The sequence below is a fragment of the Haemaphysalis longicornis genome, unplaced genomic scaffold (genome assembly GCF_048455015.1).
Source record: "Haemaphysalis longicornis isolate Haplotype H1 unplaced genomic scaffold, Haemaphysalis longicornis Haplotype H1 scaffold_6, whole genome shotgun sequence".
Lineage (NCBI taxonomy): Eukaryota > Metazoa > Arthropoda > Arachnida > Ixodida > Ixodidae > Haemaphysalis > Haemaphysalis longicornis.
In genome coordinates, this window is record NW_027526407.1 from 69,072,871 (window position 1) to 69,100,020 (window position 27,150).

At 47.7% G+C, this 27,150-nt stretch overlaps 1 long non-coding RNA gene across 1 annotated transcript; it reads right to left on the reverse strand.

The window, feature by feature from the left end:
- LOC144142874 (uncharacterized) lies at positions 1-26,460 on the reverse strand. Its single transcript, XR_013317061.1, has 3 exons — positions 25,969-26,460; positions 8,009-9,177; positions 1-354 (listed from the first exon to the last, which is right to left on the reverse strand). It is a non-coding gene; the product is annotated as an uncharacterized LOC144142874 (long non-coding RNA).
- Between the last annotated feature and the right edge of the window lie 690 nt (positions 26,461-27,150).

Genomic DNA, 27,150 nt, shown 5'->3' on the forward strand with positions numbered 1-27,150 from the left:
TACAAGTCACGAACCCATTTTAATGCATTCGTTCTTGGTTGCTGGGAAACAGATTCTTCGAAGGGTCAGAAAAAGGGGGTGGGCATGGCAAGTAATAGTATCTCGACATTAAAGGAATCACCATGGTTTCTAGCTGAATCCCGAAACCATATTTTTTGTTCCCGTCATCTATTTGACGCCTGTGATGTGTTTTTTCGTTCTGTTGATTTCGTGTCTTCATGGCGTTTATTCCCGTCAGAAAAGTTTGTTTTCATTCTGGCGAGAACTTCCCGCGTCAACCGCACTTATGTTTGGGTCTTCGTATTCTGAAGGTTGTCTTCGCTCCGCTGAGTCGATACGGTTTCAAGTTCAAGACTGCAAAAAGCAAAAAACGGAAACAAATACACATCATTGAGTACAGCATTAGGGAAAAATTAGCAGAGCCCGTATTAATATATCCAACGAATGATACCCAAAATAAGGAGAGGAAATGAAGCATCGTTTTCCAACGGATGGAATGGCATGGTTTGCATTGTGTACCTACTAGCAGTGCACTTTCTACCGGTCCCGAAAGTACACATTTTTGGATGTACATGTATTTTGGTCGTGTCGTTTCAACCATTGCACAAATATAAACAGAGAGCTGCGAGGCATATGCTTATCAATAAAAGTGCAAGCATCAAACATTGCATGGAATTGATTCGTTCCGAAATTTTAGTGGCGGTGTTAACGTATTCACTCCTGGTTTTTCAATATGCGTAGGATTTTGTTCTAGGCTGGTTAAACTGCATTGTTTTTTAAGTGGAAAGGTATAACCTACATACCCCTGAAAAAAAGCTAATAATCACTCATTGTACTAAAAGAAGTAAATCACTTTCATAGTGAAGGAAAAAACGCACTGTTTTTGTTGAGAATGTGCCGTCGGATAACCTGTGGCGAGCGCTTTAAATATTAAACCAGAAAATCTGAGCCTGAACTCAAGGTTATTCGTGCGAATATGCAGAAAAAGTGTGCAGACATTTCCCTTCTCTACAATTTGCTCCTCTGTTTCCCGTCCTCAGAGTCAGCAGCTCAACACTTTCTTTATAGTCCATTTGTGCTTCACGTTTGCACCTAAAACTAGTTAGAAAACACGTTGTGCAGTATTCTTCAAATTATTAGCGCTGTTCCGTTAATTTTTATTTTTGTTGTTCCGTTAATTTTTACGTTGTGATTTTATGCCACAGCTTGTAAATATTCGATGCACTGAGCCATTTATTTATTTGACGTTGTTCAGGCGGAAAGTATAGATCAACCTTGAATAATGCAGGCGCCCTTTATTTTACAGGCGCAACCCACTTTGTTTACAGGCGCAACCCACTTTATTTAATGGCGCAACCCACTTTGGGGGCAGTAAAAAACGCATCAGCAGGTGCATTGCTAAACTGCTTCTTAGCTCATCGCGTGAAATTGCGGCAGAAGGGAACTAACACAGTATACAAAGATAGCGAGCGATGCGCGATTGCCAAGTGGGAATTTCGTTCAGAAAACGGCAATATATACTGCAGGAGACCCAGAAAACTGGCTGTCACAATAAATAACAAAGTATACAACTTATAAAAACGCGGAAGAGTAATCATTGGTTGGCTGCGCATATTGACCCTTTCCGATATTTAAGAAAAAATTTACCGCGATCTCCAACCTGCGACATGAAATGTATGCGGATGATCTCACACTATGGACCCCTACAGGATCCATCGGTGCCCAATAAGATGCCCTCCAAGCTGCAATAAATGTGACAAAAGAGTACCTCCAACCACGCGGTCTTGAATGTGCTCAAGAAAAATCGGCCCTTTTAACACTCAGCAAAAGAATAACCAAGAGAAACACGCAAGACATACCCTAATCGGAACTCAAGATCAACGACCATCCAGTCCCCAACGTCCCCTACCTCCGCATATTGGGACTAACCATTCCAAAGGATGGCTCAGGTTCCCACATTATCCTCTTCCTACAGCGGACCCTCAAACAGCTAATGCACCTCATACATCGCGTCTTCCATAGTCGCGCGGCCTTAAAAGGACCCTGCAACACTTACGATCGACTACTCGGAATGTATTTTAAAGTAAAGTCTATTGTCCCAGCAATCTCCCCCTGCAAGAATTATGAAAGTCCGTTCACTACCACTGAAACTACGCGCGATGAGAAATCACGCATAATTGTTCCCTCTCAACGCTCCTGCGGGCAACGCGGCGAAAGCTGCGCCTCTCTCCCGGAGAGGGTGCGGCTCGCGCCGTCGTCTCCGGCGGCCTTCGATATATGATAGCCAGGGGGGTTTTCCCCTTTTCTCCGAGACGTGGAGGGCTCTATTTCCGGTTTGGGGCCACAAAAAAGCAGGCACGGCTGCCTGCTTGCAAGCGATCGCTCAGGCTGGTAGGGCGCTTTTGAAGCAATAAACGTTTGTTGTCATGTCATCTGGTTGAAAGGGGAGTATTAAGTTCGCCACTCAAACTCCACGCGCACTCAAAACACAAAATAAACATCAAAGCTGTGCGCACAGGCTCAGGCATAGAAGAAGTTGGCACACAGCGCCGCCGACGGCGGATCGTCACAGGAAATGCGAGAAATAAGCCGCGAAGCTCACCAGCGACAGCTAATAGGCAGCCATGGCCTCAATGACGTCGTTTAGGCCATGCCAGGGGTGCATATAAAGAAAATTGAAGGGAGCGCGGTTGGTTTTTCCGCGCCTTTCACAGCGATTTGCGCGCTCGCCGCCTCACGTGCCCGTGTAATATTTGGCTCAGGTATTCCTGGTAGTGCAATTTAAACGTCGCGCAGGTTTACGTGCACTGCTCAAAGAGTGCTGCATGGTCTCTCTAAAGAAACCGACACGCTTCGCTTCATACAAGCCATCCTCATCAGCCGAATATCCCTCAAACCAGCCGAGATCATTAAGCTTAACAAAGTGATCCGCCAAGCATACACGACCGCCCTAGGTCTCCCCCAAAGACCGCAACTATACGAAACTCCTGATGCTTGGCGTCCACAACACATGAGAAGAAATCGAAGAAGCACACCACGCCTCTCAAATACAACGGCTTAAATGATCTCCAACTGGTACGGAAACCCTTTTGAAACTACAGTAAACTATAGCGCCCAACCATGACCAGAAAAATTGCATCCCTTTTGCTGTACGACAACACATTCGCGCTGCTCCGACCCTAACGAATATGCACCCCACATATAACAAAGCACGCCGAGCAGCAAGAACCCACAACATTCATAACCTGTAACCCCCCTCCCATGCATCCGAAAGGCGGACGCATCGCCCACAAATCTGCACAAATCGCCAGCGTGGTCAACGCCAAACGAACTGAGCTTACTGCAGTGACTGTTTTCACCAACTCCATAGAAACAGTTGAAGACGTTGCCATGGGCCTTGCCGCCACAACAGGCGTAGAATTTTTAACCATTACTACTGAGTGCCAAGCGGCTTACAGGAAACACCTAAAATGACGCATATCGCCACCCGGCTTGACAATTGTACGACAAGCGAAACCACTCCCAGAACTGCAAATAACGTGGACTGAGGTCGCGAATCTCTCGATTGTAACGAGGCGGCACACGTCGCTGCCCGCGCTCATTCCCACCGTGCCATTTTCCACGAGGGCCACGAGCCCCCATCTGAAGCAAGAGTTAAGCCCAGGCCACTGCAAACATATGTCGAAATACTCGCCCACTATAGGAACGATCGTCACAAATACCCATTCCCCCATTCGAACTTCTCTCGTCATGAAGCTATACTACCTTCCAGCGACTAGAGACTAACTCCTACCCACATAAAACCCTTCTACATGCCATGCATCCCACCCTATATCCTGCTGCATGGCCCCCAACCAGGCACCATGTAGCACATGGTATGGGAGTGCCAGCAATCCCCTGCCCTCACCCCTAACCCTAACCCTACCTCTGAGCAGTCAGTGGAGCTGCTGACCAGCTCCACCTCTCACACCAGTGACGATTGGTGTTGAGGGCACGGATGGCCAGCATAGTCCAAGGCATCAACGAACTAAGAAAGCCTCCCACCGGGCGGGTGCAACAACAGCAGCACCCTCGACTCATATAAAGTTCATTAATCCATATCCTACGTAAACGCCCTAATCGAGGCCTTCAATTTGATGCCTTACTTACCCTGGATGCATCATTTTGAATTTTAACCAATTCTAACTAGCCATGACTCTCATGATGCGGTAAATAATTAGGCTAAACGTGCGTCAACAGAACTTTATTTTTGAAAAAAATTTCAGTGTGTGCGTGTCATATGACATAAATCATGACAGCTTGCAAGTGGTTGCACATTTGAACGACATGGAAACATGCGTGCTGCCGGTGTGTATGCCATGACATGCGGAGTTCATTTATGCGATTTTTGCACGTGTGGCGCCGTTGACCGGTGCCAGCACGGATACATGTCCCAGGTCTATCCTCTATAGTCAAGCAAGCATGCAAACAAAAACAAAGTCACTTCCATGAACGCTTCGAGCTTCACGCACTCGTGCGAACAGTTGGCTTTGCCACGAGGCGTTTTTTAGAGATGCAGAACATAACTGGATGGGGCCCTAACCATAAACAGCTTCAATTTAAATGAACTGAGCGCACGTCACCTGGTTCAATGGCCTTTGTTTTTGCCCCGGGACTTGGCAAACGCTCCAGCCTGAATCCTCTTTGTCATGTACACGCAGTCTATATCAAGGGTTTGGTATTTAATACATACATAATTCGTTTGTAAGCGGTGTTATACCTCTTAGTCTAGCAAGTATAGCTGGATTAAATCGGCAGCGGAAATTATTTACTACCTGACCGCAGTTACGAAATCATGTCTTTTTTACCAAACGCGAGAATTGGAGCACCCGAGTTTGCGCCCTCCGTATCGTGAACCCGAGTGAATTTTCCGAACTCTGAATTCATACGGATTGTGAGTTCACATAAACCCGTCTGAGTTACGAGTCTTTTTTTGTGTTCTGAGCCAAAGTGAGAACTCAGTCCTGCTCAGAACTAAAAAATGGACTAAAGTTGATTGATTGATTAGCGCTTGGCTCTAGCGTTGCGCCGACGCAACGCAGGCGATGAGGCGCGCCGGAGTGGAGGGCTCCGGAATAATTTTGACCACCTGGGGATCTTTATCGTGCGCCGAAATCTCGTACACACGGGCGTTTTTGCTTTTCGCCTCCATCAGAAAAGCGGCCGCCGCGGCCGGGAATCGAACCCGCGACCTCGTGGACTAAAGTTCAAAATGCACTCAGAACGCATATGGTCTCAGAACTCCCCAAGGTTCAAAACTGAAAATGGACTCAGAACTTTTTAGTCCATTCGGAGTTGAGAGCCCGATTGAGTTCTGAGTCCATGTGAGTGCTGAATTCATTTTGAGTTCTGAGATCGTACGAGTTCTGAGTCCATGTGAGTTGTTATGAGGAGGAAGAGAAGAAGGAGGAAGAGGAGGAGAAAGAGGAGGAGGAGTAGCAGGAGGATAAACATCTTTATTGTGGGAAAAAAGTTGCGTTGACTCTTCCGGAGGTGCAGTCCTCAGTCAAGGACCCCTTTTGCTTTGCCAGCCGCTACAGTCCGCTCCACCAGCCGTAGCTGGTCGGACAGGCATGAGCTGGACAGGGCGCGCCTCCAGAACTCGGGATAGTTGTACGGATTCGGTTCGGGGAGAGGGTGGGAGGGGTCCATGTGAGTTCTGAGTCCACATGAGTGCTGCATAATTTTGTGCTTTAAATCCATTGATATCAAAATTCATTTCAGTTTTGAGTCCATTTTCAGTTCTGAGCCCGAGTGAGCTTGTGTCCACTTTGAGTTTTAAGTCCGAAAGAGTTTGAGTCCATTTGAGTTCTCTGTCCATTTGAGTTCTGAGTTCATTGGGATTTCGCAGTGCATTTTTAGCTCTGACCCCGAAAAAGTTCTGAGTTTTGCACTCGCTGTTAGTTTCGAGTTTGAGCGAGCGCAGATATGTTGCTCAGCACTGAGTCTAGGTTTGAGTGAGTGGTGACTCGAAGACAAATTTGTACGTGCGTTTGATGGAGCCAAGCCAACTTTGCCAAAGAAAGCTACTGATGCACATAGATGAAGTAATATGATAGGGAGGTAAGGTTTTTAGGGAGGTAAGGGGCTTTAAGAATTTTCTTGTTAATTCGTCAAGAAAAAGGGTTATGGCTTTGAAAATTTTCATCAAGAGTTGACCACGGGAGCACGCGCAGCGCACAATACAACCTAAAACGGTGACCCATGTTGTCAGAGGGGCACCTTGCCTGGTGCTTGTAACGGCTCTCTATTATGAGAAGGCGTGTCCTCAAAATAGAGAGGAAGAAAAGATCGGATTAGATTGTGGAAGTTGAGCGACAGCCGTTGCGTGGCTGAGTTCCCGAGGGCTCTGTTTGCAATTCTGAACACGTTTCTCGGGGTTTGAGTGAGGCTTTTTTCCGCAAGCCCGATATTGTTCTAGAACGAGCGCAAACGATCAAAAGCCTCTTATTTCGCGTAAAGGAGAACACGGCTTGCGGACAGTACCGGGAAAAATTGCGATGGTTATTTCAGGAAGCATTTCGTTTGTAACGGATGTCCCAAGGAGACATATGAGGCATTTGTTCTCGAAATGAGCGATATCCAGAAACTGAAAATAACAAGGACAAAATTGAAGTGAAGAGAAAAACTCGGCAACATGCCTCTAAAAAAGGGGTGGCAACAATATAGTTTAGATAACACCCTGAAAAATGCGCACGCAAATCCTAAAGCTTTTTCGTGAGTGCTTTCGCAAGTTTTTCTGTTTTTACTTTTCGGAGTTCACTTCTTATCAATTCAGACGCATATTAGGAGGTCGGCGAAAGATCTGTACCCAGATTTCAACGACGAAGTGAACGGATGAACTGAAGGAAATGAAACTGAGTAAAATTACGGCTTAATTTTGTCTCATCCGTACCTACGAAACATCTCTGGTATATTTATTTTTGTTAACGTGATATGTATTATTTTACTACTTTACTAAATAGCCATCGCTTACAAGCCCTGGCAAATGCCCCTACACCCATCCCCTTGAGAGTACGAACCACTTCACAACGTGGCGAAGATATCAGCTTTCTTGTGAAGCGTTTTGCAAATCGATGGCAAAGCAATGAAGACCTTGCTTACGTTGTGAGTGCCTTCAGGTGGGCCCAAGAAAATTATCCTCAGCAAGAATTCGAAAGACCTGCTAATAAGGCCAAGAGGACTCACCTGATCTTCATGTATAAGTGTACAGTTCTTGAAGTCCTGTTGCATATTATTAATGCCTTACCACCAAACATAAATCGCACCATGGTTGAAAGTCAATTTAGATAACGTTGTAGTAAAAATGCCGCATCAACTGGAGTGTTTCAATTCAGTAGGAGCCAAATCCACACTTATCACCGCAATATTGCTCAAACTCACGTCATAATTTTTGTTTACCTGAGGCCATAAACTTCCCCTCCCTGACATTTAAAATATATCATATATTAGCTTTCATGTGGTTGCATTTACCACCGGTACGAAATATTCCGCTTATTTCTTAAATTCGCGTTAGGTGGATTATCTCATTTCGAAAAAAAAAAATGCCTCAGATATTCGCGGGTATTATAGTTTTCCCCACTGTAAAATGGCCTTTAAGACGTATACGTTGGTGCATAATCGTTGTGGACAAACCACTTATTACATTCTGTCTCTCGTGCAGCCTTGTTAACATAGCAAACTAAGCGTACGACACGGGCTAAGTTCAGTTATTAGCGAGCGAGTGAGAAGCTAGCGGACCCGCACCAAAAGGTCTGGCCTTGTGATCCAGTGTTCGCCTGGAAGTAACCGTCCTGCAAGATGCATTTGTGCGACTTTTCTTGCAAGTTCTTTAAGCAAACCTGGGTGCTCCATCACTTGCTCTAGACAGCCCATGAAAAAAGGTGCACTTTGTGTGCGCGAGCATTTAAGAGAACAGTTCGGATATTGGTGGAATTAGAGGGTGCATTTAAGGTACAAGATGTCTCACCTCAGCAGCATTCGGCCATCCTTGATGAAGCCCTGGCCCTCCAACTCAGCTGGTGTAAAATATTTGCCGAAAATTGGAATGTCTCCATTGGCCACATTAACCGGTCTTAAAAAGTGTTCCCTATTAAACATATCTGGTCTTGTACTGTGCTCCAGTTTCTCGGAACTCTCGGGGTGAAGGATGCGGAAATTCATTCGTAGATTGAATGGCCACTGCAAAAACTCATCCAGCTTCCCTTTGTGCAGTTTAAAGCAGAAATATATAATGCCAATATCTTTATCTATAGAGATACCTACAGATACGAAGTAGCCTCGCAGGTACACCGGCTCAAGCATTTGTGTCACCAGGAACACATCTTGTTGATGTCTTTTGAGTAGAGACGCACATTGGTCAAAAGTCCACGTGTACGATGTGGCAAAAGGCATGCAGGAGAGCAGGGAAGCAAAAGTGTTCTGGAAAAGGTCTGTCATTCGATCGCAATTGCAATCAATGCCCAATGATATTCCTTCAAGCTCAGCCTTCGTGTCACGGAATCCCTCGCCTATCATTTCCCTAAATTCAGAGAACTGCACCGCCAAGTCCTTCTGATCTAGTCTTGTTTGCATCGCCTGCTTTACTGTTTGCTCCAGTGCCTCAATTTTTTCTGAGAAGCTGTGATTCACAGCTTGTTGATTAAGATTGCCTTTGGTCCCGAAATCTTCATTCGGACCGGTTTTTTCAGCCATTTGATTCTGGATTCGCCTAACAGTGTCTTGGAGTAGACTTCGTCTTGAATGTCTTTCGTCTTCAGGTGCATAATCACAAAGTGTATTTCCAGCGACGATTTTAAAAGCGCGGCTAATTTCTTTAAGCTGGGCTTGAATAGATGACATGCCAATTGAGTCGGAATTGGGCATTTGCCGGTTGAGCTTCGTGACGGCTGAGCATGTCATACTGTGATGCTGCTGTTCTTCGCAAACAGTTTGTCGCGCTTGGAATGCAGCTTCACTGGGTATCTTTGGAGAATTACAGTGGCTTTCGAGATGTGCGCACACATCGGAGGCAAGGATCTTCGCCGAGCATTTAGGACATCTTGCCATGTGGTGTTCACACTCGTGGAGAAAGTGCTTGGAAATGTCCGCAGCAGCAGTGATGACATCGCAGCCATTGGTGTGATTCCAGCACGAAACCTGCATTCGAAAAGGAGCTGGATTAGGCGATACCCCGGTGTTTTTTTTATATTAGGGCAAAGAGTGAGATAACTGTGAGACTTAGGCCTGTACAGGAAACAAAATTTGCGAACACCATGGGCGGAAGTTTTTAAACCCATCACGGAAGCCATAATGTTGACAAATATTTTTGATTTTCTGAGAAACTGGTGTGTCTCCTAAAAACTCGCAATGTATAGTTATGGTCATTCACATCTCTTGTCCTATACGTATATCTGAGGACGCTGCTTTGGGCAGGATAATTACAACGGACCCCGTTCGAGTTTAGTGAAAAGGCCGCTGCATAAATCCGCCAACACGAGAGGTGTGGCCAATCTCTCGTGCTAGGAACGTGATAAGAACCATCCATTCAATGGCAATGGTAGCTGCCTTTATACTGGCAGGAACCGGTATGAAAGAAACCCAGGGACAAGCGGTTACTTGTACGTGCCTTTACCACTACTCTAACAATACGGACCATGCCACAGGGACATCGAGTAAACTTAAACCTTCAAATTTCCTTTAAAGATTAAGTCTCCATGGCTTCGCCCAGCGACGCTTTACCGCCATATAGCGTCTCTGTCACGCTGCTTTTTCTAAAGGTACCATAATACAGATTTGTAGCGTTTCAGTAAGAAAGTTCATCATGGTCTTCGGAATAGCATCATGCCCATTCAAGAAAGTATGGGCCAACGACGGCTACAGCTGGAGTGAGAAGCTCGTGTTGGTCTCGCGATTCTCTTTTGACAGCGAAGTCCCCATAACAGGGATCATTCCTTCCTACTGACTCATGGTGATTGGACATGTGAGAACCCAGCTCCCGTCGAATACTGATTGCCGATACACCCATTCTAAATTCCATGCAGCTTTCGCATTCAAACACGCAATGATGCTTACATCAACACAATGATCTTTCTAGCTGCTGACGTTTTACAAATCGGCATAACTGGCGTGGCGAAGCAGTTGAACGGCACAAGGTTACATTCTTGGCCAACCTGCTTTGCTGTCGTGAGAGAACGTTTCCTAACCCGCTGCGGTGGCTAAGGCGTTGTGCTGCTAAGCACGAGGTCGCGGGTTCGATTTCCGGTCACCGCGGCCGCTTTTCTGATGGAGGCGAAAAACAAAAACGCCCATGTGTACGAGATTTCGCCGCGCGTTAAAGATCCCCAGGTTGTCAAAATTAATTTGTAGCCCTCCAGTATGGCGCGCCTCATCGCCTCCGTTGCGTCGGCGCGTTATAGCGTAGAATCAATCAATCGAAAACATTTTCTCGCTTTGTTTTGGACTATGTATGCTGTTCATCATCAATTTATTCAAACTCGTCATTAGTGACATTCACTTCACATTTAAACAAACTCCCAGGTGGCCCCGTTGGTGTACATATATAGCGGTAGACGAATGATTAAATCACGGCATTAAGTTTTGAGAATGTAGGTTAGAAAATAGTTTCTTTTCGATTTAAAACATTTCCTTAGATGTAAAAATTTGCACATGCACATTCTCGCCTAAATAAAAAAAGCGACTATGTTTCTTCGGTTTCGTTTGCCATTGGTAAGGGGATGCAGACTACACCAAAGCTAATAAAAAAGAATTAAATACCACGTTAAACTACGATCTCGTGTTATCTGTGTTTAGGTCCCAAATATTGCGAAAATAATGGCTTACAGCAGAAGCACGACACTAACAAAAGGTATAAAACTTAACGGGTGCGGGATGCGATAATTTATCCTCAGTACGGAAGCCCGCCCCGCGTACACTACACTATCGCAGAGAATTGCCTCTAGGTAACAAAAGACGCTTCTAGTGATGCGTCGTGGGCTTTGACCCATTGCCTGCGTTAAAGACATCTCTTGGGCCTACAGCGATGATTTCAGTATTGTAATTACAGACGAATCATATGAATTTTACTTTAGTAGCAAATCCATTGGGCTCAAATGGCCGAATAAGGAAATATAGAATAAACCACCCCCGCGTTTGTACACTCAATACAGTAAAAAAATACCAGATAATGCGAAAACAAAAAAAATGACCTCGGAGATCTTATTAAGAGGAGAGAATCGCCCGACTAGAGGCACGCAGAAGGCACTTTTCGCGTTTTTATTAGGAAAACACCAAAGCGAATTACATCTAAAAGCGTATATGCACGCCAGGGCCATGACAAAGGCTGTGAGCTACAGAATCAGAAAGAACGGGTGCAACAGAAACCGCATCACAAAGATGATACAGTCATGCCTCGTTAATATGGACTCTGTAAATTGTACATCCCGCAACATGGACAAAATATGTGGCGGCTGGGCTCTCGCCATGCAATTTTGCCCCATTAATATAGAAACGCGCAGTCAGGACTATGGACGGCTATTATGAGGACGAAATAGGTACATACAGGCATTTTTATCTCGTTATTGTGGACCCGTCTCGCGGGACCCAGCCCGTACCCGAAATTCACTGTTGCCCGAAGCATGCATTTATCTGGGAACCCTCTTCCTTCCTGTACCATTGAATTTGATCGGGAACATTCGTGATCTGCGAACAACACTCTAGCGTAGAAACGACCGGGCGACGCCATTTTATCATCAAACAAGATTGCCCGGTGCGACATACGCCGGAAAGAGCACGTGCTGAGGCTCCGGACAAGGTAACGATAACAGTTGGTGACAATATTCGATATCCACATAAGGCAAGGCTGTGCCCTTCTATGGTCAGTTCGGCGGTGGCCGTGGCGGCTGGTAAGCATTACGGCACCATGCATTCCTCTCAGCTAAAAAAGTAAATGTGTCACTTCAAAAGCGAGATGCCTCCAGCATGTGTTCCTTAGTGTTTGTGTTGTTTACCTTGATTCGTTATGGTCAATTAACATTATGGATTATTTTTCCGGGGCACGGAGGCGTCTATATTGCCACGGCATTATTATCATCATTGCCAGACAGACCCAGCGACCCACACCCAGTATTCGAAGTGAGGACGTTGAAGCCAGCAGCTGAGAAAAAGGCGAAGAGAAAGACGAAGGAGCAGTTTCGGTGGACGCTGTAGCTAGCGGTGACAGCAGACTTACGGGCACAAGTTCGCCCTCTAAATAAAGTGCTTTTCTTTATTGCTACAAACCCCAGTGCTCACTTTCACCGTTACAAGTGGTGGAGTTGCGGGGTACATGATACCCGGTCCTACCAGGACGCCGACTACAAGGCCGCCAGGTACCGAAATTACACCAGTTCACGAGCGGATCAGCCGACGCCTACGCGGATTGCCTGCGGAGTGCGGGCCCTTGGCTGACCGGAATCGGAAGATGACGGGGCGAAACACCGGCGTCGTGGATGCACCTCCTCCACCTACCCCTTCCATTCAGTACGTGATTCATCAGCCACGGACGCCGAAGATCTTCTATGGGGAGAGCTTTGAAGATGTGGAGGACTGGCTGGAGCAGTTCGAGCGCGTCGCCGCGTTCAACGAATGGAACGAGGAGCGCAAGCTACATAATGTGTACTACGCTCTGGAGGAAGGCGCACGAACGTGGTTTGAGAACTACGAGGCCAAGATGACGTCCTGGGAGGAGTTTCGCCGGCGGATACTTGCGGCTTACGTGACCGGTGACCGCAAAGAAACGGCGGAGGCTGCGCTCCAAGCCAGGAGTCAGCGTCCTAATGAGAGCGTCACGACATACGCCGAAGACATGTCTCGTCTGTTCAGGCGCGCAGACCCCGATATGGCTGAGGACAAGAAGGTGCGGCACCTCATGCGAGGGGTCAAGGAAGAAATCTTTGCCGGTCTAGTACGGAATCCGCCATTAACCGTTTCCGAATTTATTAAGGAGGCTACGGCGATCGAGAGGGCGCTTCGGCAACGGGCCCGGCAATACCACCGCGAAGGAGCCACCGTGTCAAACGTAGCTCAGCTCGGAATGCCTGGGCTCCGCGAGATCGTGAGGCAAATAGTCAGAGAGGAGCTCCACCGCCTTCAACTGGGAAACGCGTCACCTGCTTCGGTGTCCATCGCCGAAATTGTCAGAGAAGAAATCAGCCAAGCTTTGAGGACATCGGAGCAAGCAGACATGGCGCGACAGGAGCCACGCATTTCGTACGCGGCTACCTTGAGGAACCCTGCCTACTGCTCTCCGCCCGCAATCGTCCCCGTCTCGCCGCAGCCTAAGGTACATTTGGGACCCCGCGACGTGCCTTACCAGATGGATGTGACACCCCGGAAGAGCGACGTATGGCGTGCCCCCGACCGCAGGCCTCTCTGCTTCCACTGTGGGGAAGCAGGGCACGTCTACCGCACCTGTGCGTACCGTCGGGCTGGATTGCGGGGATTTTCGCCGAACGCACCGTGCCCAAAATACGGAGAACGACCCCGTGAGATCGAGGAGTACATCGCCGGACGTCAGAACATGTTTCCTCCCATACGCCGTGAGTCCCGGTCACCGTCTCCTCCCATCCGACGCAGATCCCTGAGTCCACGTGTCGCGCCAGGTTCTACCAGCCGTCGCCCTGGTAGCCCCGAGAACCGGGGAAACTGAGGGCAGCGACTTCCGGAGGTGAGGCCGCTGACGTCGCTAACCGCCAACATCCTCCACTGCGAAGACCACGACGACGACGACAAGAAAATGGTCACCTTAGTCCCAGTCGCTGTTACGCCGAACCGGTATCGTGTGACGTACGTGTGGACATCGACGGCCGCGAGACGACTGCCTTGGCTGACACTGGCGCGGACCATTCGGTTATAAGTCAAACTCTCGCCGCTACTTTAAAGAAAGTCCTGACCCCCTGGTCTGGCCTTCAAATTCGTACAGCTGGAGGCCACTTGATTACTCCCGTCGGTAGGTGCACTGCCCGAATCAAGATTCACGGCTTCACCTATGTCAATGCATTCATTGTTCTCCCGGAGTGTTCGAGAGACCTAATTCTAGGCATGGACTTCCTGTTGACCAACGGAGCAATTATCGACTTGGAGAATTCTAAAATTAGCTTTTCCACCAAAGGAGCTATTGCCAGTCATGTGGAAGACGAGCGTGACAAGGCGTTGCGCATCGTTGACGACGATGTCACGCTACCAACTCGCACTAGCGTGCTCGTGAATGTTAAAAGCGATGCATTCCACGATTGTGCTGCTATTGCCGAAGGTAACATCCGGTTGCTCATAGAGAAAGGCATCTGCATAGCAAGAGGATTAGTGAGGCTACAACGCGGACGTACGCCTGTCTTGCTCACTAATTTTGCCAACGAGCGTCGGCACCTAGCAAAAGGCACCGCCATCGGGTTCATTGAAGAGATCGCTGACGTAACGCACGTGAGCGCTCTGGAAACGACGCGATCTGATACACTGGCAGCGACTCTGTGCATACCCGTTGAGATCAACCCCGAACTCTCGACCGCCCAAAAGGAGGCCTTGAAGTCCCTCGTCCAAGAATTCTCCGACTGCTTTGCCACGCCATCTAAAGTGCGCCGGACATCCATCGCGAAGCATCGCATCTTCACGGATGAATCTGTCAGGCGAGTGCGCCAGCAACCTTACAGGGTGGCGCCAAGGGAAAGGGAAATCATCAAGAGTCAGGTGAAGCAGATGCTCGATGATGATGTTATTCAACCGTCTAAGAGCGCGTGGGCCTCTCCCGTAGTTCTAGTAAAGAAAAAAGACAATACGCTTCGGTTTTGCGTTGACTACCGCAAATTGAACAGCGTGACCAAACGAGACGTCTACCCGCTTCCTCGAATTGACGACACGCTAGACCGCCTCCGTGATGCTAAATTCTTCTCGTCCTTAGATTTGAAATCTGGTTATTGGCAAATAGAGGTAGATGAGCGAGATCGCGAAAAGACGGCGTTCGTAACACCTGACGGCCTCTACGAGTTTAAAGTCCTCCCGTTTGGCTTGTGTTCCGCCCCTGCAACCTTCCAACGGATGATGGACACTGTACTCGCGGGGCTTAAGTGGCAGACGTGTCTGGTTTACTTAGACGACGTGGTCGTTTTTTCCAGTTCATTTGAGGAGCACCTTCTGCGACTGAGATGCGTTCTGGAAGCTCTCCGCTCTGCAGATCTAACTATCAAGCCTGAAAAATGCCATCTCGGATTCAAAGAACTAAAATTTCTTGGACACGTTGTCAGCGCTGAAGGCGTCGGACCCGATCCCGACAAAACAGCTGCTGTGCGCTGCTTTCCACTGCCCACCGACAAGAAGGCGATACGGCGCTTCTTAGGCCTTTGCGCGTATTACAGACGTTTCGTGGAAGGCTTCTCCAAGATTGCCGAACCATTAACGCGCCTTACCAAAAACGATGTGCCATTCATTTGGACAGGGGAGCAGCAAGCGGCATTCGATGAGCTACGTACCCGCCTTCAGGACGCACCCATCTTGGCCCACTTCGACGACTCTAGCGAGACAGAAATCCGAACTGATGCCAGCAATGTTGGAATTGGCGCAATCCTAGTGCAATGGCAGCAGGGGACAGAAAAAGTTATCGCATACGCCAGTCGCACGCTTTCAAAAGCCGAGACGAATTACTCTGCAACGGAAAAGGAATGCCTAGCGGTGATCTGGGCCATAACCAAATTCCGCCCCTACCTGTACGGTCGCCCTTTCAGGGCGGTAAGCGATCACCACTCCTTATGTTGGCTGGCCAACTTAAAGGACCCATCTGGACGACTCGCTCGTTGGAGCCTACGCCTCCAAGAGTATGACATTACTGTCGTATACAAGTCGGGAAGGAAACATACCGATGCAGACTGTTTATCGCGGGCGCCGATTTCATCCGACACACGTGAATCAGAAGAGGACATCCCGTTTCTCGGAGTGCTCTGCACCACTGACATGGCTGACTACCAGATGCAGGACGCCGAGCTACGGCCACTCATCGAGCATCTGCGCGGCAGGAACTCCACCGTGCCGCGTCCCTTCCTTAGGAATGTAGCCGCGTACTGCCTGCGGAACAATGTGCTGTACAAACGGAGCTATGATAGCCAGGAGAAATTTCTTCTTGTCGTGCCAACTGTGCTACGGGCGGAAATCCTGCAAGCGTGTCACGATGAGCCTTCAGCCGGCCATCTCGGCGTGAGTCGCACATTTGCGCGGATCCACCAGAGGTACTTTTGGCCGAACCTTCTTCAATCGGTAAGACATTACGTAAGGACGTGCCGCGATTGCCAGCGCAGGAAGACACCTCCCGTAAAACCACCCGGAATGCTTCACCCAGTTGATCCCTCCGACGCGCCATTCAGGAAGGTTGGAATGGATCTACTCGGGCCATTTCCAACATCATCTCTGGGAAACAAATGGATTATTGTAGCCACTGACTACTTAACACGATATGCCGAAACAAAGGCTCTCTCTCGGGGAACCGCCGTAGAAGTCGCCAAATTCTTCGTAGAGAACATCGTTCTGCGACACGGCGCACCTACCACTGTAATTACGGATCGGGGCACCGCCTTCACTGCTTCCTTCACGGAAAACGTCCTTAGGCTAACTAACTGCGAGCATCGTAAAAGCACGGCATATCACCCTCAAACTAACGGGCTCACGGAGCGCCTCAACAGGACCATCACCGATATGTTGTCCATGTACGTCGATTTAGAACACAGGAATTGGGACGAAATTCTACCTTACGCTACATTCGCTTATAATACGGCTACGCACGAAACAACTCGACTCACCCCGTTTCAACTTGTTTACGGACGCCCGGTGACCACTACACTGGACGCTATGCTTCCCGTAGATCACACCGACGTTGCCGACAATGCTGTTGAAGATATCACGCAGCGCGCTGAAGAAGCTCGTCAGCTTGCCCGGCTCCGCATTCTAAGGCAACAAACAGTCGATGCCCAAAGATACAACCAGGGACGACGCAATCCTGAATATCTAGCTGGAGACCTTGTTTGGGTGTGGACACCCGTCCGTCGCCGTGGGCTTTCGGAAAAGCTTCTCCGCCGATACTTCGGCCCTTATCAAGTCCTTCGTCGCGTCTCGGATGTCAACTACGAGGTAGAACCCAAGGCAACAGCAGCGTGCTCATCGAGACGGCGGCCTACCCCAGAGATCGTACATGTGGCACGCATGAAGCCCTATTACTTTCGCTCAGACGAAGACGAAGTGGTTAGGCTGGAATAGCAAGGAACAACCATCCGGCATCGGGTCGATGCCGTTTCCGGGAGGGGGAGTAATGCCACGGCATTATTATCATCATTGCCAGACAGACCCAGCGACCCACACCCAGTATTCGAAGTGAGGACGTTGAAGCCAGCAGCTGAGAAAAAGGCGAAGAGAAAGACGAAGGAGCAGTTTCGGTGGACGCTGTAGCTAGCGGTGACAGCAGACTTACGGGCACAAGTTCGCCCTCTAAATAAAGTGCTTTTCTTTATTGCTACAAACCCCAGTGCTCACTTTCACCGTTACAATATTATCGAGACATGCTCGAAAGCATATGCTAGTAGCCAATTAAACCAGTGTTTGGAGGACTCTCAGTAACAAATATTAAACCCAAGGCCGGACGCAATGCGGGAAAGCAATTTCGACACTATAACATCGCTAAGGAGTGAAAAAGCGAGCGTCACTGTAGCCGCCGTTGCGGTGTGTTGTGTCGTCTTCTCTAAAATCGAGCAGTGGTGGACGCATGCGACAGGAACTAATACGCAACATCAGGCGAACATAAATTGCCTACAAAAATTACGCCCATCTTCTAACCCTGATGTGATGCGACGAAACGGAGGAGGGGGGGGGGTTCAATTGGCGTTTCCATTGGGTTGATTCTCTAAATTGCGTGAAACGTATTGTGAAGGCGTATGACGCCTTCCATCACACGCGAGTGTTCTCATACGCGGGAAGATGGGCGTAATTTTACTTTTCATGCACATGCATACGCGACATGAGAGAGTTGCCATCAGCGTTTGGATTGACGCTGGTACTTGAGTGCGTCAAACCACTCGCTGACGGGACTGTTGCTTCCATCGCACTACATCGGAAGAAGCAACGGAGTCGTCGTCGTCAAGCAAAGTCAAGCGCAGTCAAGCGAACGCTGTTGACTGAACCGGCGCAGCGCGCTCACCGCTTTATATTCAGCACTTGAAGGAGAGGAGACGAACGGAGGAGAGTTGCGCATGCGCAGCGAGAGCAAATGCGAGAGAGAAGCGTCAGCGAAGCGCGCGCAGCTGTTATGATAATGAGACAGAGAGAGCGCGTTGCACACAGCTGTTGGCGAGAAGAACGGATGAGAGTTTACGCATGCGCAGGTGGTGTGCGGACGCCGCAACGACGCTGGAGGGACATACCCGAGAGCAAGAGATGCGTCGCATCTAAAAAGCAGAACGGGTCGGGTCTCCGTTCCTTCCCAGCGCCGTGGTTTGTTGCCCTGCGACCGTCCGCTACAGCGTGACTGCGCCATGCGCTGGATTAAAGGCGAACGCTGCACTAGAAATTTAGTAATCTTGACAAGCACCCGCGCGAGGGCGAGGGGAAGTTTGGCCTCACTCATTTTCCCTCAGCAAGCATAGCGAGATAACAGTGCCGTGGTGCGCAGGGATGTTTTGTACGGGGATTTTTCCCTTTTTCGGGGAATTTTCGGCTGTAATTTTGCCCAAAAGGGAAAAACAGAATCTTTATTTGCTGCAGGGAATTTTAGGAGTCGTGGAGTAGAAAAGAACAAAATGTCAGTAACCGGACTTCTCATCGCTTATTACTTTTGTAAAATATGCTGTTGGGCTAGTTGGCGCGTTGCTTAGGGAAAAGGAGCGCTACAAACCAGGGGAGAAAAAACAAAGAACGACGCGACATTACTTTGTTTTCTGTTAAGATTTCCTAACCACTTCGTGGGATTTGTGTTCGAATATCCGTAGTCGTTTTTCCGCAAGGCACATATATCCCAGACCGCTTCCAATACAGTCCATAAAACAGGATTGAGCCTAGAGAGAAGAACACTCCATGAGGAGGGGCTAGTAAAGCATATAGTTTCTTATAATAGGCACTAGAGAGGAATCTGGCGCTAGTGTCTATGCGGCTAACATCAAGGTCGTCGGTGTAGTCATGGAACGCCATTACATCATGCGCTCGCCTTAGTTTCATCATTGCCTTGGATTGAAACATTTTAGTGAGCGGATATCCTAACACAGTGCCACAAAAACGCAAAGAATGGTGTGTAATTATTAACTAGAAAATTAAACAGGCTGTTTTAAACCTAAGGTAAAAGGAAGTAAAGCGTATTTTCGCGGGAATGGTAGTGGTTACTGAGAGCGGTAAAGCGAACTCTGAGACCGTACGACTCGTGGGTGCTGACATGATAAAATTCCCATTGTTGCCAGAGCAATTGCATTGAGCCCGCTGAGAGTTGTTCAGTAATTATTTAACTTATACAATGAAATAAAGCAAAATAGTTACAAATAATTGACTCGGTAAATAATACTAGCTCTTTAAAAACTTCAAGTGTAATTAAGCTCTAAGAAAGCTGTAATTAATGAACAACGAGTAAATGTGTATTTCAGTTCTGGTTTCGATCTTCTTTAAGTGCGCTTGAAAGTGGCTATGCCCTTGTGCTTGACTTGCGCAATGCGTGCGTTCAGTCTCCAGCTCAGATGTGCGTGCGTGCAAAACATGGGCAACTCGGATACACGCTGTGCACGCGCTGAGCAACTGCCTCCCCGGGCGCTTTGGAGGCCGTCATTCGTTGCTTCACGTTAAGCACCTTATCTATTTCCCTTGAACTGACGCCGAAACATCGATCCCTATCGGAACTTGACTACCGCAAGTTCACTGCAGGGTATACGCCTCGAGCGCGGCCTGTAGGGGCGCCAGTGAAATCCCCCTAGCGGCCCGTTTTGAAAGCAGGCGCGGGAGTCCCCGGCTGGGTCCCCCCTGTCGCCGTTGCTTTTGGGGCTCGTTCAAGACAGCGATTTACCGTTTGTCCGCGTTAGAAATACCGAATAACGTGGAGCAGGCACTCTGTTTGCAAGCGTGGTGTGTTCACGAGTGTATAAACGTTTATGACGCGATCTTAGTGAGATCTAATGAGCGCCGGGCGTGTGTCACAGGCTGGCGTCCCGAAGCCAGCATTTGCATGCAGCTGATTGCAATTCCGCTGCCCTGAAATTTAGTGGCAGTGTCTCCGTAAGCAGTGTTTCCTCCGATGGTCATGTTGCGGCCATACACACTATGATGTAAATCGATTTTGTGCACTTACAAAATCCAGCGGAGCACTCATGCCTGACAGCACGCAAGTTACGCCTGCCAATATCACATAGCAGATATTGATCAGTACCATGAAAAAGCCAATGCGGCATAAATTTCACAAACATTGTACCAAAGAAGTACGATGGATAATGCAAAATTACACTCCGGAGTCAGCACACGACGACAAATTTAATGCTGGGTCGTCTTGTCCCGAGGTGAGCGCTCGCAAAGATTCATCTGTTACATTTATCCTCCACGAGAAGCGCGAAGACGGGTTTATAGAGTAATCCGCGCACGCGACCAAACTCTTCTTCGAAACATCGTCATATGACACGGGGAGACTGCAGAATCTAGCATAAACCGAAATCAGAACCCTTATCAGATACGACACTCTTCCAACGAGCCCGTGTGTACGAGATTTCGGCGCACGTTAAGGATCTCCAGGTGGTCAAAATTAATCCGGAGCCCTCCACTACGGCATGACTCATCGTCTCCGTTGCGTCGGCGCGTTAAACCCTGCAATCAATCAATCAACTCTTCCAACGACAGCTCGTATCGCTTGTGAACTGCCTACCCTGTATTCTTCAAAAAATGCGTCCGCCGAGTGATCAGCCGTTCGTTGAAGGCGAAAAACAAACGAAAAGTGAACACGCAGCAATTGTGTGTGTGATTACTAAAACGTTCATTCGTTGATTTCGCTCCGCATTTGTAAACAACAATAGTTGAGCGTCCTCCTCCCCCCCCCCATGTCTAGCTATATATCACTGCATTTCGCATCTAGTTGGTCTTGCTCAAACAAACGTCTTTAGCATTTGAGAAGCTGCACTCGGTTTTTTTTTTTTTTTTCATTCCCGTACGACTATTCTATCTATTCCTGACTTGCAGACCATTCATTTTCCCGTGGTTTCATTAACATATACCTTGGTTCTTACTATAAGGCACGAGCGGGCACATATCTGACACTGCACATCCTTTGAGTGTATTAACATTTTCGCGTGGCTTATATTCCCATAAAAGGCACAAGTTTTTGTCAGCTATTGGGTTATCACATCCCCGAATCATATTGTTCTACGACGTACATAGAAGCAACGCCGCATTTGTTGTCTGCGCTGCAAAACAGTGCCGATATGAGGTCTAAACGAGGCGACAATAAATAGAATTCACTTGTGCTGACGTGTTCGAAGGTGACAGCGGTGATATGCTGCTACCGTCGCCGACGCCCGCAAGAGCGGCCAAGAAGCGCGCAGAACCGCCTCCCCGCGGGTAGCTCTTGTTGGCGTTAGAGCGCTCTACCAAGACGCAGCTGTTTTTTTTAAGTGCCCTATACGTGCAGTTAGCTTACAGACGTCACCATAACAAGTTGTTTAGTGCGGGGAAAGGCAAAGAGAAGCGAAAGAGAACCAAAACACTGCATGACCGCCTATCAGCCACGCAGCGCTAATCCCGCAAACGCCGCGGAGAAGCGGCAGCAGGCGGCGCAGCGACCGCGAATCTCGAGGCGTATAGAGTGGCAGCCAGCGGTCGTTCCCGTCGGCAAAGAAATAAAAGCATCTTTTGTAATAGTTCCATTTAAGTTGTTTCATGCATGAAATTTCGTACAGCTCTCCGTGCTTCGGGCTTTCGCGCAAACTTTGGTGAAGATACAATGAAAAAATGTGCAAAGCAAGGAAGTTTCTTTTTTTAATCAGTGACAATTAGTGAATGTTCTTTACTCGCTTTGTGCGGCAAATAACTTCGCCTGTTCAGTCCCGCAAGCATTTCCTTGGAAGTCGTGGAAAGCAGCTAGCTAGAACTTGACGAATAGCGACACGCCGAATAGAAAACGCGACACGCCGCTGACTGCACTTCGCATACTGCCCTTGGCGTGCATTCTCCCACTCCGATGGCTGCGATCAACCACGCGCTTTCGTTCCTGTGCTTCAAAGGGACCGCGACTCACCGGCAATATCAGCGTTGGCTCATGAGATAACGTTTTTTTATTTATGTTTTTGGTGTTAATAAATGTTTCACATTCAGCTAAAACCACAGTTCACTTCACGTCATTTGAAAAGCATTGAGCGCCTGGCAAAATGTCGCCGAATGGCAAATAATGCGCCACGGCGCAAAAGTGCAAGGAGATCATGACGGGGATTCATATTGCGCCTCAATACGAAACAGCCGATTTCTTGGCGTCCGCGCGCATGAGATTAGTGGCATTCAAGCTGGCGCGCAAGTGTTGTGCGAGCGTTGCAACGTCTTGCTCAAATAGTCTCACTACATACAAATCCCACGATAAACCGAAAACGTGTTGATTACCTACCCACGGGAAATAAACTACGCAATATGTAAAACTACGGAAACATATAATAGCAAGCCATATATTGAAACACCTTGAGGATACCAACTTTTTGTTGAGGATACCAACTTTTTATTGGTACTGAACGTTTTGTTGAGTAGCGACATGGATTTAGGCGCAACGTATCCACAGTAACACAACTAGTAACTGCCATTCATGACTTTGCGACCGCAATTGATAATCACCAACAAATAGATGCAGTATTTTTAGACCTGTCAAAGGCATTCGACCGGGCGCCGCACAATTTACTTCTGCCTAAAATAACTGAGATTGGTTTACCCGACATTTGTTCGACGGATAAAGGCTTACCTTGAAAACCATACCCAGTTTGTTGAATGCGACGATGTTAGGTCGGATAGTCTACGTGTCTTGTCAGGAGTGCCACAGGGTTCAGTGTTGGGACCATTGCTCTTCTTAGTGTACACTGATGATATTGCAAAAGATATTGGTGACAATACAAAGGTCAAATTGTTTGCAGATGATTGCGTTGTTTACTCTGTTATCAAGAGTGGTTCTTGTCAGGCTGTACTGAATGAAAATGTAAGCTCGTGGACTGGTGCGATAAGAGGGGAATGGAAATTAATTTTTCAAAATCAGTTTTGATGGTGTTAACAACAAAAAAGTATCCGTTTATTCGCACTTATGGTATTAAACCCGTGATCTCGAAGTTGTAACGTCTCTGAAATTTTTTGGCTTAACAATTACTAATAATCTGAAATGGAATGCGAATATTGATAATATTTGCTACAAATCCTTTCAGAAGCTAAGCTTTTCGAGAAGAAAACTGAAAGTATTGTCCCTCTAATGTTAAATTGCAAGCCTATCGCACCATGGTTCGCCCAGTCCTCGAGTACTCATCAATAGTCTACGATCCGTTTCATTCCAAGAATATTTCCAAGATTGAACGTATCCTGCGTTTTGCTGCACGCTTCATTTTGTCAGACTACAGGACATCGTCATCAGTAACAAATATGATAAGGAAACTCGCCTTGCCGCCATTTCAACTCCGCCGCCAGGTCGCTGGCCTCAAATTTTTGTATCTACTGTACGACATCAAAACCGGCCTGTTACGCGAAGGTGATGTGCTTCCCGCAGCACAAAGGTCATCGAGGATCAATCACAATAAAGCCATACGACCGTCTTTCTCCAGCACTAAAATATTTCAAAAGTCCTTTTTGTTCCTAACACCATAAAACAATAGAACTGTTTGCCCCTATCGATTATGGAACGTACTATTGTTGGTGCATTTGAACATGCATTGTATAATCACCTTCTTTAAGCCTCTCCTGCTAGGGCAGCGATGCTGCCTGTAGTATTTCTAAATAAATAAATAAATAAATAAATAAATAAATCAATAAAAATAAAATTCTTTCGACGCCGGCAGCACAAAAACCGCCCAGCCAGCGGTCCGCCATGTTACAATTATTCCCCGCATGCTTCGCTAGCCAGATGTGGAAACGCCACAGCAGCACGTTGCCAGATTAATAGCCACCACTTTCGCTGTTTTTAGGGAGCACAAACTCAGCTCGCAACCTTCAAATTGTTGTATCATGGCAGCCACAGTGTCGTACGGTTCCAGTGCATTAGCTAAGCGGCGCGCTTTCCCTCTAGAGTAAGTATAGTATATCTATGTGCCTACTATTCTGAAGGTCAAGCTGGTAGTTAAAAATGTGAATATTGGTGGGAAACTAATTAGAGACTGTTGTTGTAATATTTTACCATTATTTCAGATAATAAGTTGTTTCAAGAGTTTGGGAAGCTTTTACAGCGTGCCTATGAAAACGTCGTCTTCCTGGTGAACCAGTGCACCGACCGTCAACTACAGTTTAACCAAAATTGTTGCTGAGCGAGTTGGTTCATACTAGAAGAAAAAAGAAAACGTGTCGTTAAACAGTCGCGGACGAAGACAAGATAGTGCAGATGCAGGCCACCGTATCTGCCGTATCTTGTCTACGTCGAAGTACGTTTTGTTTCTTTTTTTCCCTCAGCTACAACTTTCGCGGCGGCATATTACCCGCTCAGTTACACGTCCTTCGTCTACGGCATAACCAACATCAGGGGCGATCCCGCACTGCCTGCCTGCCTTTTCACCGAACAAGGCTGCCCCAGAACAGAGAGGATTTCGGCTTCATCGTAGCTCGTAGATATATTAATGCATAGCAAAGGAAGCGAATCCCTGAAACCGCTTAAGAATCCAATCGTCATGCCAAGGCCCAGACAAAATGGGGGGTCTTCCCATAAACCTCCACTACGACATGGATTACCAGGTGCAGTTTTCTGTCCAGTATACTTACTAAGAAACTATGTATTAAAGCGTGAAGTGGCGGCGGCTAAAGCCTGTTCGCGTGTAATCTTGCGCACTATACAAATGGGGTACGCTTTAGTACGCGTGCTCGCAGTCAACAAGAAATGGCGCAACAGTACCAGCGCCGAGCTAAAATTACCTCGATTACCCAACAATTTCGTGCTTTTTTTTTCATGCGGGCTGTTTTTACCGAGATCTCTAGCATGAAAAGGAAGCATGCTGTTAGGTAAAAACCATAGAATGCATAGTCAAAGGGTGGTGAGCGGCAGATGTAGTGGAATTTACTTCACGCTGAAACTCGTTCTCTGAACGGCGTCTGCGTCCGGAAGGCTACGTAATGTAGACATAGGTGGCGCTGGCCAACGCCGAAAACCGAACAGAAATCTACGCAAAGATCGGTCAAATGACGAAACAGAACCCAGGAAATATTTTACGGCATTCTTCAGAAAGCGGCGGGGAAAATATGCTGAAAATAGGGAATCTCTGAACCGAAAAATGGGAATTTTTCGCCCCAGTACGGAACATCACTGGCGGTGCACCCAGCAGCCGCTCCGGCTGCCTGAACGGTGGTCGTTTACTTTTTCGGCCGATAGTACATATATCATCCAACCGGAAGATCGGTCATAGGCTTACAACAGCTGTTCTAGTTCCCAGTTCTCCCTCACCCTTCCCTGTCTCAGCCGAGCCTTGCCAAAAGGTATTTCCGTTTACTGACACTGTCGCCTGAATCAGGGAACCTTCTATATTCGGAATTCGGGAAACAAAGCAGTGCAACAACTTTGCAACTAACCCATCTGTGAATATGGCTCTTGTTTTATCTGAGCTACATAGGACTTCTTACCGTCTATCTCGCCTGGCTGTTGCGACGAATTAACTGTTTTGTCGTAAGAATGAGACCTCCTAGCTCCATTTTGAAGTGCTGACAAAAGCCGCATTTGTCTAATGATAGAAATGACAACTAAGTATATAACGGCTACACTGCCTGCCTCACCTGCTTTTCCAAGATGCTTCTGGACGGATGGTTTACCCACATGACTTCCTCGCCCGAGCAGGCGTCTCCCTCCAGAGGGCAGACAACCTTTTCACCTCGCTCACATTGCTGGTGGCACGGTTTGCAGAGGAAGTGTCCGCAAGCAAGAAGCCCAACCACTTTTGATACGAATCCACACGCGCTGCATATTTCCGCGGCAGGAAGAGGTTCGACGAAATGGAGTGGTCTCCGGTCCAATTCCTCCGAGAATCCGACTAGAGTGTAGTGGTGGCCACGCGGAGACATTCCGACCGATAGCAGCAACGGCCAACACGGAGACACGTCCACCGTCGTTTGCTGTCTCCGAATGCAGAGAGCCAGGCACTTATCTCACATACGAGTCCTCTGTGGAGCGACCTTCCCACTTTTGTAATATCAACGTTTATCAGGTCTCGATTGTGACTCACTGCCAGGTGCTAAAGGGAATCATAGGTGTTCCATTGGGCCCCGGGATTCCGCTGTCAATGCTATTCTGTATTGAGTATCGAAGTTATCGGTATTCGGTATCAAGAACCGCTTAAAAACAGCATGTTTAAATGTAGAATACGTCATTGTAACTTTCAGATTAACTGCGTTCTCTGGGCAGAAGATAACAAAAGTCAACGACGTTATCAGCAGGACTGTATAGCGCATTTCTTGGCATCGTTTAGATAAAATTGAGAGGTGGTTTTTTTGCAAGAGAAGGACTGAGGAGGAGCAAGTGTCTGAAGGATAATAGACTATGCAGGGAGAGGGCATTGGAAACTTCCAGTGAAGCTGCACCTTTGCCCCTATACGGGCGAATACACTGGTTGGAAGTACGACGCGCGCATAGTGTACCACCCCAGAGGCGCCCCTTTGTTGTTAAAAAGAAGCATCGTGCCAGTGGTGCTGTGACTTTCACCATTGGCTGAGGAAAACACTGCTTGATATTGTTTATTGTAATAACTGAGCTAAATGATATTTTTTCGTCCTTTTATTGTAGGAAATGAAATCGAGGCTTCGACGGACGCCCGTCTGGGTGGGAATGAAATTGAACTACATAATAAAGAATACACCGAACAAAAGAGAAAATAAAACAATGACGTTTTGGCACGCCAACGGGATCATTGTTCACACTAAAAGGAGAGAGAAAGGTAAGAGTTCAGGTAGGATGAAGCACGT